General features: G+C 42.7%; 1 protein-coding gene across 1 annotated transcript in view; it reads left to right on the top strand.

The window, feature by feature from the left end:
- The first annotated feature begins 4294 nt into the window (after positions 1 to 4294).
- Positions 4295 to 14009, top strand: part of GNB4 (G protein subunit beta 4) — a 71292-nt gene continuing 61577 nt past the window's right edge. Inside the window, exon 1 of the mRNA XM_066347431.1 lies at positions 4295 to 4571. The gene's annotated coding sequence lies outside the window, so the exon portion shown is untranslated. The remainder of the gene's footprint in view (positions 4572 to 14009) is intronic.

The raw sequence follows: 14009 nt of genomic DNA on the forward strand, positions 1-14009 counted from the left end.
CAGGGTTGACAGCTTGAGCGTGGGATTATTGACATGGCCCCATGGTCATTGGCTTGAGTGCAAAGGTCACTGGTTTGAAGCCCAGGGTCTTTGGCTTGAGCAAGGGGTCACTGGCTCAGCTGAAACCTCCTGGTCAAGGCACGTATGAATGACTAAGGTGCCACAACAAGAAACTGATGTTTTCATCTCTCTCCCTTCCTGTCTGTCTGGCCCTGCCTGTCCCTCAGTCTCTCTCTCTCTCTCTCTCCCTTCTCTTGCTAAAAAAAAAAATAATAATAAATTTTTTTTTTTAAATATAGGAATGATTAGAATTGGAATCATCAACAAATCCAACACAGTCCTTTGAAAAATGATATATATGTTGCCTGACCAGGTGGTAGTGCAGTGGATAGAGCCTCAGACTGGGACGCGGAGGACCCAGGTTCAAACCCTGAGGTCGCTGGCTTGAGCACGGGTTCACCAGCTTGAGCGCGGGGTCACTGGCTTGAGCGTGGGTCAGAGACATGACCCCATGGTTGCTGGCTTGAGCCTAAAGTTCCCTGGCTTGACGCCCAAGGCTGCTGGCTTGAGTCCAAGGTCGCTGGCTTGAGCAAAGGATAACTCGCTCTGCTGTAGCCCCCTGGTCAAGGCACATATGAGAAAGCAATCATTGAATGGAGCTGCAACGAAGAATTGATGCTTCTCATCTTTCTCCCTTCCTGTCTATGTGTCCCTATCTGTCCCTCTCTTTGAATCTTCCTCTGTCTCTGTAAAACAAACTATATATATATATACACACACACACACATACATATATATACATACACACAGTGTATGTATATATAGCATATATATATATATATATGCTATAAAATGATTTAATATCAAAAACATTGTGCACAAGCAAGATGGAGGCCTTTGGCCTTTAGCCATGACTGCTTGGGGTCAAGGTGTCTGAAAAAACTCATAAACCTACTTCTTACAGAATCTTCTTAGGAATCACTTCCCACATCCTTGGGGAACTCTACTGTAGATCCTATTAGACAACTTCCATTTAATATTTTAAAATTTATTTCATCCTTGTTGGAAGAAAACCTTTACTTTATTCCTAACATTGCATGTATATAATTTGGCCTTCTCCTGAATACAATAGAAATGGAATGCATACAACATATCTAACAGGACAGTACTGGAAAATTGTATACTTTGATAGTTCTGTTCTTTATAATACCCTTGGCATTGTCTGAAAGCAAAATAGGTTCAGGAAAATAGGCCATTTCTAGGGTATGATTTAAAAGCAGCGGTTATAAACTTATGGCATGGTGGATTTTAGGGTAACTTACTGAGAACCTGATTCAGATTCATCTGACATAGGACCAACCAAGAACAGAGCTTCTCTGAACTAGATCACAGGACAGCAAAACACTCTGCAATAGCAGCTGCAACTAAATAATGATTGCATTCCTCTTTCTAGGATTCTGAGTAGGGCATTGAAGGTTATTTGAGTAAAATAAGTAGCCAATGCATGCATGCTTGCATTCACTCATTCACTCATTCATTCATTTACTGAGTACCTGGTATGTGCAAAGTATTTTTTTAAACACGACATGGTACCCAAAGATGAACCAGGCAGGGATTTTGTGTTCCAAGGTTCCCTAGCAGGAATGCCCCCATCCTCTCTGAAGAGTAGGATTTGAGTACATGGGGTTAATGACTTAGAAATCTAAATACTGTCAGTGGCACCCAAACACAAGAACTTTGGGTTTAATTATAGGAAGCAGGATAATCACTACAACTGTCCACACAAATGAGCAGTCCTCAACAGTATTACTAGCATGTCCTTCCTTCTCTCTCTCCACCCCCTTTTTTTACATTGATTACATTATCACTTGAAAAATTACTAATTGCTGGATTACTTAGATGCATTACTGTGCTCTTAGAATATTATTCCTGCTAATGAAATTCTTTTCATCAGCTCCACTTTCAGATTTGCAATGCAGGCTAGTCCTTTAACAAGTAAGTGCTCTTTTCAAAAAATATGGAGCACATGTGGCAATATAGATATGTAATATTCTTGGAAGTGGGCTAGTTTGGATAATAAACTTTACCTTTTTTTGTACTTGGACTTTATTCTTCTGGAAATTTTTGTGTCCACATAAAAATTTCAGCCTTGGCCAGTTGCCTCAGTGGTAGAGCCTCGGCCTGGCGTGCAGGAGTCCCGGGTTCGATTCCCGGCCAGGGCACACAGGAGAAGCGCCCAACTGCTTCTCCACCCCTCCCCTCCCCTTCCTCTCTGTCTCTCTCTTCCTCTCCCGCAGCCAAGGCTCCATTGGAGCAAAGTTGGCCCGGGCGCTGGGGATGGCTCTGTGGCCTCTGCCTCAGGCGCTAGAATGGCTCTGGATGTAACAGAGCAATGCGGTTGGGCGCATGCGGGAGTCTGTCTGACTGCCTCCCGGTTTCCAACTTCAGAAAAATACAAAAAAAAAAAAAAAATTCAAGAAGGTTAAAGTTATTTTGTGTAATTTATTTTCAGATCTTCAAAGATCAGTAAAATTATTGTTACATCTTTTCAGGGTGTGTGTGTGTGTGTGTGTGTGTGTGCGTGTGTGTTTGCACGCACGCATGCACTTACAAGCTGTTGATTTATATGATATTTCCCCTAATCTTTTCTGGAATAGAATACCACTTCAGGACTTTCCATTGGGTTTTCATAAATACCAACAAGTTGTTTTTCAACTGACATTCTTAACCTAACCACCACTTAAAAATCCTATAATACCTGTTAAATGTCACTGCCCAAGAACAAGACAGAAATCATCTAAAATGGGCTTTGAAGTCCATCTAATCTGGGTTCCATATAAAGCTCTGCCTCACTGTGTGACTCTAGATAAATCAGTTAATCTCACTGTGCCTCGATTTCTTTATCTGTAAAACAGAGATACAACACAGTGTGACATCATTATGAAAATTAAGTATGATATATGAAAGCAGAGAGCCTGGTACTCAATAGGCACTCCTTAAATAACAATTTTCCTTCGCTTCTGCCTAAAAAGAACAAGGATAAAGCTCAGGATTTAATCATTAAAACATTTAAACAGTTACAGATGCAAACCACACAGGTCATAAACTTTTCTGACACTTCGATACGTAGAATATTTGGCATTTCTCCCCTTTCTTTTCAATGGAAAATAGCATCCCACCTTGGGGAAAATGAAAATTTGGAGGAAAGCCACCTATGATTTCATCATCCTAGCTCCACGTCTCTTTCCACTTTTGGTATGGTCTGACTTTAAAACAAAACGGTCACTTTTTTTCCCCCACAGTGGCCATCAGGGTGTGCTTATCATGGCATCATCTCCTTTAAGGTACTAAGAGTTATTCCAGGTGATATTGGGAAGCTGCTAAAGAAGGAGTGGAAGGCTGCGGAGTGTTCGAATTCTCTTACGATATTTTCCAGATCTTTCTCAGGCACAGAAACTCCACAAGGAACTCCTCTGCAGTTTTCCTCGCCCAGGGCTATTTCTTTAAATTGTTTTACGTCAGAGAAAGAATGCTATAGCAACAGTCTGCCAAACTGAAATTAACTCAGAAGAAAGATGGGGGTGGAGAAAGGAAAATTGTTCCGGGGGTGGGGCGGGGTGTTGACTTCAAGTAAATTGGATAGATGCATTCACTTTATGACATTTTAAACATCAAACACCCAGAGAAGTGTGGGGTTGAGATGCCCATGATGTTTATTTTAACTCATGCTGAGAAGAGCGACTTCACAGGGTTATTTGGAAGGCCTGGTTTTATCAGTGGCAGTAGCAATGATAACTTTCAAGTATTGATCATTTATTTAGAGGCAGCCTCTCTGTAAAGGTTATCTCACTTAATATTCTAGCACCTTTATGAAGCGAGTATCATCTCTTATTTTCCAACGACGAAATCGAGGCCCTGAGATGGTAGTCGCACAACTAGCGATAGTAGACCTGGGAGTGCAATGGAATTTTGTGTAACTCTGGACTTAGGTTTATTTTTTTATATATAGAATTTCATAATGTTGAATCTGAACGGGACCTTGGGGTCTTCTAAGTCAGCCCCCCTATCCGGCCCACGAGCAAACTGAGGCTTATGCGGTGCCGGGAAAGAAACCAGCCACTCCACTTGGGCGCTACACAGATAAAGTATGCGCCGGCGTCCAAGCGCCACGCCGACAAGAAAACGAAACTGCCCGGGAATTAATGTTCCTCTGGCAGGAAAAGAGACAGAAAATAGGAAGCAGAAGCTGCTGCGCTGGGCGCCCGCTCCCTTCTCCCCGTGCCCAGGCCGCGCGCGCGATCCAGGGTCTGCGCGCGCGCGCAGCGCGTTGCCGCTGGTTCCGCGCGCCTCGTGCCTCGAGCCTCGAACCTGGAGCCACGTCCCAGCCGCCGCCCCGGCGCGCCGCCGAGTTGGCAGCTGAGCGGCGCGGCCTGGGTGTGGTCGGCGGGTCTTTGCCGCGCTGGTCTCCGCGGTGCTCTGCGCTCTGCTCGCCAGCTCCGCGCGATTGGGGCTGCCGAGCGCCCAGAGGATCCAGGCAGCTCCGGGTCGACACGGGCTTGAGCTCCCTCCAGGTAGGCTGCGAGGGCGCGAGCGCGGCTCGTCGGTGCGTCCCGCAGGGGAATCCCGGACTTCCCTCGCGGGGCGTGGGACGCCGCGGGGCCGACCCGGCGGAACCCGGTTCGGGTGGCAGCGCGGGCCGACCGGATCCCTTCTGACTCAGGGGCCCGGGGCTCCGGGCAGCAGCCCCTGCCGGCGGGGTGGGGGACGGGGCGGGTGCGCCTCAGTCGCGCTCTGCTCCGGTGCGAAGACCGGCCGTTTGGCCGCCGCCGGGGGCACTTCCTCGGCCGCTCGGACCGCGCGCTCCGGGAGGCGAGGAGACTGGCCGTACCCCTGGCCTCGGGATCCCAAGTTCCTCTCGTGCCCCGCAACCCCCGGGGACAGAGGGAGAGCTCGTGTTTATCCTGAAAGTAGCGGTTATCCAGGATCGCCCATAAAGGTTATTGGGTGTAGAGCGCTGAGAAAACTCAAAAAGTTCTCTACTGAGCGCTAAAAATGAGCCCAGTGGTTTCGTGTTAAATTTATTTTGGAAATAATATGCCGCCCATCATTTTGGGGGTAGAGTGGGGGAAATTAATGGATTTCGAACACTTGTAAGTTCAGTACATGGTAAAGTGTTTTCCTTTTCTCTCCACATTCTTTTTCTGCAAAATAGAAATGATTGTCTTTTACTTTGCTATTTATCGGTAGGGAAAGATTGACTTTTCAAAAGCTTAAAAGCAGATTCTCGTTTGTTAATGGAAGCAATGTGTTGTTATTTTGCATCTCCCGTCCCCTTCGCCACTCCTTCCTTTTCTCTCTTAGTAAAAGGATGTGGATGCATCTGTCTGCCTCTCCACCACTGGCAACACAGCCGGACTTGTGGATTAGCACTCTGCTGGAAAGTTTTCTTAAAACATTTAACTGTTGATTAGATTGCTGTGTTATCAGCCCATTTTAGTGTAGTAAACTGAGATGGTGACTTTTAAGTACATCTTGTAGAATATAGAGCTCACATTGCTTATTTAAGGTGAAAGAGAAGTCATTTCTAGTCAGGAGGAAAACAAAGGTTTGTATACACAAGACTGAATGCTCTGGGTCTCTGCCATTGCACATTTTAGGACTCTTCAGTGTGGGGCTTTTGGGTTATTACTGATCCTAGGCTCTGTCGACGTTAGAGCGGCCAAAACTGTAGAGAATTTTTTATGAGTTTGAGCCAAACCATGCAGAGAACCAAGATGTCAAATGCTCTGAAGAATTCCAGTTTTGCAGGTCTTTTATACATATGGGATTAAGGAGGGAGCTAAGGAACACTGCATGAACCCTTGGAAAAAAAGCAAGGCAGGGAAATCACTATGATTGGATTACAGCAGCAATTTTCAATCTTTTTCGTCACATAGCACACATAAACTACTGAAATTCTGCATCACACCAAAAAAATTTTTTTTGCTGTTCTTAATAGAAAAATAGATATAATTTTGATTCATTTGCACTGGACTTTGTGTTGGCTGTTGTCATTTTTTAAAAATTTGACAATCTAAGGGAAAAGAGGGCAGTGCCCTGACTAGTCAGGTATTACATGTTCTAAAAGTTCTTGTGACACACCAGTATGCCTCTTGCACACTGGTTGAAAATTGCGAGATTATAGGATGGTTAACAAGGTTCTGTGCTCTCTTGAAGGGGTCTGTAAAAGAGGCATTTCAAAGGTATGTTAACCTAGCTAAGCAAAAACAATAGACAAGGCTTGCTTAAGACAAAGATAACCTTTTACAAGGGCAGTTACCAGCCTGAGGTGGAACTACCGCCATGACATGCCCGTAAGGAATTTTGGATCAGATCTCTGTGAGGTTACTTTTGGTGAAATTCATTACAGAGCCCCATTTTTGTTCACAGCTCTGAAAGGTTATTGTATATTTCAGTATTTGGATAAAGATCATTTTAAGATTTTCCTTGTTGCATTTTGGTTTGCAGATAAATTTGAAACCGAAATAGAAACTTATAAAATATTGTTTTCTGAACATGGTTAACTCCCTTGTGTGTACACATTTATAAAATTATAAAATTGGTTAATATGACTTGTGATATATTTAGGTTTATCTCTTTGTGATCCATAGGCATCATTTAGAGGTTATTCTGAGTAATTTCTCTTTGTTAACCTGTAGAATTTCTTCTTTTAGTAATTTTCCAGCTTTATTATTAGAATAAAATAATAAAGGGTTAGAATTGACCTACAACATTGTGTAAGTTTAAAATGTACAACATGATGATTTGATACATATATATTGCAAAATTTTTACCACAGTAAGGTTGGTTAACCCATCCATTACCTCATTTGTGTGTGTGTGTGTGTGTGTGTGTGTGTGTGTGTGTGTGTTGAGGGGGTGTAAGAGCATTTAAGTTCTATTCTCCTAGCAACTTTTTTTGTATGTGAGACAGACAGAGAGCGGGACAGATCGGGACAGACAGACAGGAAGGGAGAGAGATGAGAAGCATCAATTTTTTGATGCGGTACATTAGTTCATTGATTGCTTTCTCGTGTGTGTGCCTTGACTGGGGTGGGGGTAGACTACAGCAGACCTAGTGACCCCTTGCTCAAGCCAGTGACCTTGGGTCTTAGCTGGTGAGCCTTGCTCAAACCAGATGCGCCTGCGCTCAAGCCGGCAACCTCCGGGTTTCGAACCTGGGTTCTCTGCGTCCCAGTCCAACGCTCTATCCACTGTGCCACTGCCTGGTCAGGCTCTCCTAGCAGCTTTTAAGTGTGCAGTAGAAGAGTTAACCATAGTCACCATGGTTTACATAATATCCCCAGAATTTATTCATCTCATAACTGGAAGTTTGCACCAATTGATCGACATCTTCCCAGAATTGCTTCTTGTAAATCATTGGCACTTTAGTGTGTCAGCACATATTTTTACACTTTAAAAATAGACTCTGGGACATTTTGAAAATTGAAAATTGGAAGTAAGTGGCATTTTTCTGCCCTTACCAAATATTGCCTGAGATGGTGTGATTTCTCTGAGTCCTTTCAGGTGCATTATTGAAGTACACTGTGTGATTGCTTTCTTTACCTTGCTGACTAGTTTAATCTGTGTTTATTATAGGAACATCTGTTTATTGAACATCTGTTCTGGGTCAGGGGAAATACTATACATTATTTTATTTCTATCTCACATTAACTTGGCAAAGGAGGCATTGTGCATGTCTACAGGTAAGGGCATCACCTCTGAGGTGTGCCTGTGGTCATGTAGTTAAGTGACTCAGTTGGGATTCAAGGCCAGACCTCATCATTCTTGAGTCCATGTTCTCTGTGCCACACTGACTTAGAGCCAGGGCATGGGGACTTATCCTCAATTACTAGCATAAATTATTAGCATATTTGTAACTTTTCCAAGGCATGTTGAGATGTGAGTTTGTCCAGCATGATTGTGACTATTTGTTCGTGTTACTACATAGACTCTCACATCAGCCATTCTCTTCTCTCTTCTCTATTTATTCCTGATTAAATATCTTACTTAGAGTTGAAAACCTCCCCCTTGCCATGCAGAATTTCTTCTGTTGAAATTAATAGGTAGTGATTAATTTTCCTTCCAAAATAATAACTCCATTTTAATGTGGCTTCTCTAGAGCCATAGATAGAACTAATTTGGAAGGCTATAAACAGCATGGCAATCTATTTTGGAATATGGTAACCCTTTAAATCAGAAGATCATTTCCCCCTGTAATTATCCCATTTCTCCTATTTAATTCCAGTATCTGTAGAATCATTTCCATTGTCATACAAACTTTCTGTTATGTCTCCCATCTTAGATAAAATTCTTTTTTGATCCTTTTCTCTGCTCCACATGCATAATTTTTTGATAGAAGAAAAACACAGGAGGCCCTGGCCAGCTAGCTCAGTGGTAAAGTGTCGGCCTGGTGTGTGGAAGTCCTGTGTTTGATTCACAGCCAGGGCACACAGGAGAAGCGCCCATCTGCTTCTCTACTGTTCCCCCTCTACTTTCTGTCTCTCTCTTCACCTCCCGCAGCCAAGGCTCCATTGGAGCAAAAGTTGGCCCTGGTGCTGAGGATGGCTCCAAGGCCTTTGTCTCAGGCGGTTGCAACATAGCAATGGCCCAGATGGGCAGAGCATCGCCCCCTGGTGGGCATACTGGGTAGATTGCATTTGGGTGCATGCGGGAGTCTGTCTCTCTACAGACAGACTGGAAACGGGGAGAGACAGTCAGACAGACTCCCGCATGAGCCCGACCGGGATCCACCCGGCACCCCCACCAGGGGCGACACTCTGCCCACCAGGGGGCGATGCTCTGCCCCTCCGGGGCGTCGCTTTGCCGCGACCAGAGCCACTCAAGCGCCTGGGGCAGAGGCCAAGGAGCCATCCCCAGTGCCCAGGCCATCTTTGCTCCAGTGGAGCCTTGGCTGCGGGAGGGGAAGAGAGAGACAGAGAGGAAGGAGGGGTTGGGGGTGGAGAAGCAAATGGGCGCTTCTCCTATGTGCCCTGGCCGGGAATCGAACCCGGGTCCCCGCACGCCAGGCCGACGCTCTACCGTGTTTTTGTACAGTTTTAAGTTTTGAAACTTGTCAGTGTTTTATATGTTCAGAAATTAACAACAATGGGTGGAGGAAAAACCTCCAAAATTGAATACAAACAGCAACAAATGAACCAACTGTATTTCAATGAATAACATCAACTCTCAGAATTAAAAAATGAATCCAAGTATGTATTTAACTTGGGACTTTGACTATATACCTTTAAAGATAAAAAAGATTTGAACCCTGTATAGTAGTCTATTTTTTATAGTAGTAGGGATGAGACACAGAAGTTCTGAAAATATTTTGTCTTTATTGTAGGATTGGGCAACTGAGTACGTTTACTGATATTTGGGAATTTGGGGTTTGAACTGTGGAGGAAAGGAAATTAAAATATGAAATACAAGAAGGCAATAAAGGATGCTCTTGGCGTTGGATGAGAATTAGAGTTATCAGTATGAATTTACGATTAAAATATACAGACATTCTTACACACACACACACACACACACACACACACACACACATACACACACATATACATAGATTTCCTAGCTCTGTCTAATGAAACCGCCTACAACCAGCGACATCCTAGCAGCAAGCCCAACTTGTGCCCAGACGGCTGGTTCTAGCGTTAGGGCAGGGAAAGTGCAAGAGAAGCCTAGAACACAGGTTTGTGTTCAAAGAAGTTGAAGGGGGCATTTGGAAAGGACATAGGAACTAGCTTGAATGGCCAAGTCTGGGAAAATTTTTTTTTTTTTTAAAGATTTTATTTATTCATTTTAGAAGCAAGACAGAGAGAGAGAGAGAAGGAGGGAGGAGCAGGAAGCATCAACTCCCATACGTGCCTTAACCAGGCAAGCCCAGGGTTTTGAACCGGCAACCTCAGCGTTCCAGGTCGGTGCTTTATCCACTGCGCCACCACAGGTCAGGCCAAGTCTGGGAAAATTTAAGCATCAAAATTAATTAATGATAATAATGAATTATAACCCATTGAATAAAATAAGAATTTACAAGTCTATAATAGATAAATAAAAGAATAAAAAGAGAAAGCTCTGCCAATTAGACTGCCAATAAAAATTGTAGAATGAATGATAGAAATCAAGTTTGCAACTATTATGATACTATTAATTGAGTCAATTGCTACTAATGAAGAAAGGTTGGTAGGAAAAATGATACTAATACAATTTCCAGTGGTGTTAGTCTTAACAACCGGGGGAAAATGGCTTCACAGAGCAGGAATCTGGCAGACAGTACATCAACCTAGTGATCAGAGTTAACATCAGCAATAGTGGAATAAACATATTCCTCTTGATATGCTTAAACTAAAGACATTAGTTTTTCTGTAGTGTTTCTAAATAGCATAATCAAAATCTAATCACAAGGAAACAGTTGAGGAAGTAACTGATTTGTATAGTCTTCCAAAATGTTAATGTCCTGAAAGAAAAAGAAAGTATAAGGAACTGTTCCAGATTAAAGGAAATTCAAGAGACCTGCCAGTGAAATGCAGTGTATAATCCTGGATTGGATAATCCAGTTGCTCAAGAACATTATTGAAGCACTAGTAAAATTTGAATGTGTACTGCATATTAAATATGGTGTTGTTTCAATGTTAAGGGTTCTGAATTTGATCATTATCTGTGGTTATGTAAGGGTTTTCCCTTGCTCTTAGAAGATACATAGTAAATTATTTATAAGTAAAGAGGCAGAGTATCTTTAATATACTCTCAAATGGGTAAGTAATAATACTACATATATAGAGAGTGATGAAGATAAAGCAATGTGGCAGATGTTAACAATTGGTGATTTTAGGTGAGGGTGTGTGTTCAGTATACTACTTTTACCAACTTTGATATTTTAAATCTTTTTTTAAAAAATTTTTAAATTTTATTTATTCATTTTAGAGAGGAGAGAGAGAGAGGGAGAGAGAGAGATAGAGAGGGGAGAGAGACGGGGGGAGGAGCTGGAAGGATCAACTCCCATATGTGCCTTGACCAGGCAAGCCCAGGGTTTCGAACCGGCGACCTCAGCATTTCCAGGTCGACGCTTTATCCACTGCGCCACCACAGGTCAGGCCTACTTTGATATTTTTAAAAAATTAAAAGTTAAAAATTTAAGTATGTCCAAAAAAAACAAAAAAAATCTTTCAAAGATTTCATGTGGGCTGTTGCTACTCCTCAATTCCTCACCATCTCATTTCCCATCTTCTTCTGAACCCCTTCCAGAGAGGCTTGATCTTTTCTGTGCCATCAAAATCATTCTTCTCCAGGTCGCCAGGGATGTCAGTGTTGCCAAAGTAGATCCCGGCCACATTTGACGCAGGTGACAGATACAACTCCTTCCTTACTGAACATTTTTCCCTTGACTTCTGGGACACTGGCTGTGCTTTCCGTCCTGCCCCACTGGCTGTGGTTCCCGTCCTGCCCCACTGGCTGTGGTTTCTTCCTCTTCTCTATCTCTGCAGATGGTTCCTGCATCCATGCAGCTGCTCATGCTAAACATCCTGAGTTATCCTTCATTCTCCTGTTTTACTCATCCTATACCTACTCCTTGGCAAGTATTATGGATTCTAACATGAAAATTATTCCAAATTTGACTGTTTCTTGTCACGTCCGCTGCCTTTTACTCTGGGCCAAACCACCATCAGCTTTCCTGGCCAGAACTATCACAGAAGCTAGCTGGTCTTTCCATTTCTAATTTCTGCCTTTTAGCAGCCAGCATGAACTTGAAATGATGTAAAGTGTATCAGATTATCTCTCTCAGTCATCCGACCCCATTACTGCTAGATAAACTCTGCAGTTTTCACGTGGTCAGGAGCCCACAGGGTCACGTGGTTGGATTCCTGCTCCCCTCCCTCATCGCGCCTGCTTTGCTTGCCTCCCCTCCAGCCTCCCTGTGGTCTTGGCCGTCCATTCAGCAGCGTGGCAGGTTAGTTTGTGCCTCGTGGCCTTTGCACTTACTGGTTCTTCTGCCTGGACTGCTCTTCCCCCGTTTAAGGTATGACTCATTCAGTCATTTCATTCAGATCTTTACTTAGATTAATTTATTTTAAAATAGCCTTCACTGTCACCCTCTAATTTCTTGCAGTATTTTTTTTCCTGTACAGTATTTATCTGTACTTGAGATTGTTATTTATTCATGTGCCTTATTATCTTTCTCCTAGACAGATATAGAATAAAGCTCCATGACAACGGGAACTTGGCTTGTTTTGTTTACTGCTCAATCTCTAGAGCCTGGAATGTGCCTGGCATGTGTTTGTAGCTCAGATATTTAAATAACTGAATAGAGACATGAATTAGTATTTGCCAGCTTTTTTTGCTGTGTTTTAGTTAATCCCATTTCAATGAGATTGTCTCAGAGAATCTTATAATGTTAGTGCTGTTTCAAGGTTTTGGGGACACTGGAAGCTAACAAGTTCCCAGCTCTGTTTTCCACACTTCACCGTTCTCCTGTCTGCCCTCTGGTGGAGGTAGTATGCATGAGCAGCAGATGACTAGAGGGGTCAGGAAGAAACAAAAGGGGGAGAATTTTGATCACAAACTGTATACTTCTAAATTACAAAGATTTGAAAATTTTAGGTTAGCCTTTAGATTAATCATGAAAAGATTGGAAAAAATGAAAAGAAAAAGGGCAGTAGCTAGATTTACAGAGATATCTGTTTCTGGCTCACTGTGAAAAAATAAAACTGTTTAGCTCTAAAATGGTCTTTTGTTTGTTTTAAGCGAGAGAGACAGACAGACAGGAAGGGAGAGAGATGAGAATCATCAACCCATAGTTGCGGCACTTTAGTTGTTTATTGATTGCTTCTCCACCTGCCTTGACTGCGGGGCTCTAGCCAAGCCAGGGACGCTTTGCTCAAGCCAGCAAGCTTGGGCTCAAGCCAGTGATGGTGGGGTCGTGTCTGTTATCCCAGGCTCAAGCCTGTGACCTTAGTTTTGAACCTGGGACCTCAGCGTCCCAGGTCGATGCTCTGTCCACTATGCCATCACCTGGTCAGGTTAAAATGTTTTCATTACTTTAAATACTTTCTGCTTAGGAATACTTCTATTAAAATATTTTAAATAGTTTTCCATATTTAGTTCAAAGGTGCCTTTTTCTCAGCTATAAAAAGATACCAGTTAACCTTTGTTGACTTTTCTACATGTCAGTAGTGTACACCAGTGCAGAAGCCAGGATTCAAAGCCCAACGGGGGGCTAGCGGCAGTACTCTTAATTGTCATGCATCACTACCTTCCCACTAAGGTCCTGTGAATGGTATAGCACCCAAGAATCTCCTTTGGTGCAATAGTTATGCCAAAAATCCTTGATTACTTCCTCAATACCATTTTCTCAGTATGCATTATGGAGAAATGTTTCTTATCAAATTGCTGAGAACTACATCTTTATTTAATGTTTTAAAGTAGAAATCACATTAAATGATTTCAACACTCATGTACTACCAATTTGCTAAAATAAAATTAAAGTTTCTCTTAATGTCCACATTTTATATGTAAAGAGTATACAGCTTACCCCCCCTCCCATTTTGGTTTTAGCAGAGTTCTTGTGCCCTATAGTTTTAACCAAGGAAACAGTATATACTGTGGAAGGGCGTACTCCCACTGGGATGCTTGTTTCCATACATTTGGAACTCCAAAAGGGAGCATTGTTCAGAGGTGTCTGTTAGTGTCAGCATCTTTGCAAGTATGTAGAACTCTAACATTGTATTCTTAATAGCCACATAATATTTCACTGTATGGATGTACCATGTCTGCTCTCCTATTGATTTATATTTGTAATTTTTTTTAATTTTTATTTTTTTACAGAGACAGAGTCAGAGAGAGGGATAGACAGGGATAGACAGACAGGAACGGAGAGATGAGAAGCATGAATCATTAGTTTTTTGTTGAGCGTTGTGACACCTTAGTTGTTCATTGATTGCTTTCTCATATGTTGTGCCCTGACCGTGG

The sequence above is a fragment of the Saccopteryx leptura genome, chromosome 8 (assembly GCF_036850995.1).
Source record: "Saccopteryx leptura isolate mSacLep1 chromosome 8, mSacLep1_pri_phased_curated, whole genome shotgun sequence".
NCBI classification, from domain to species: Eukaryota; Metazoa; Chordata; class Mammalia; order Chiroptera; family Emballonuridae; genus Saccopteryx; species Saccopteryx leptura.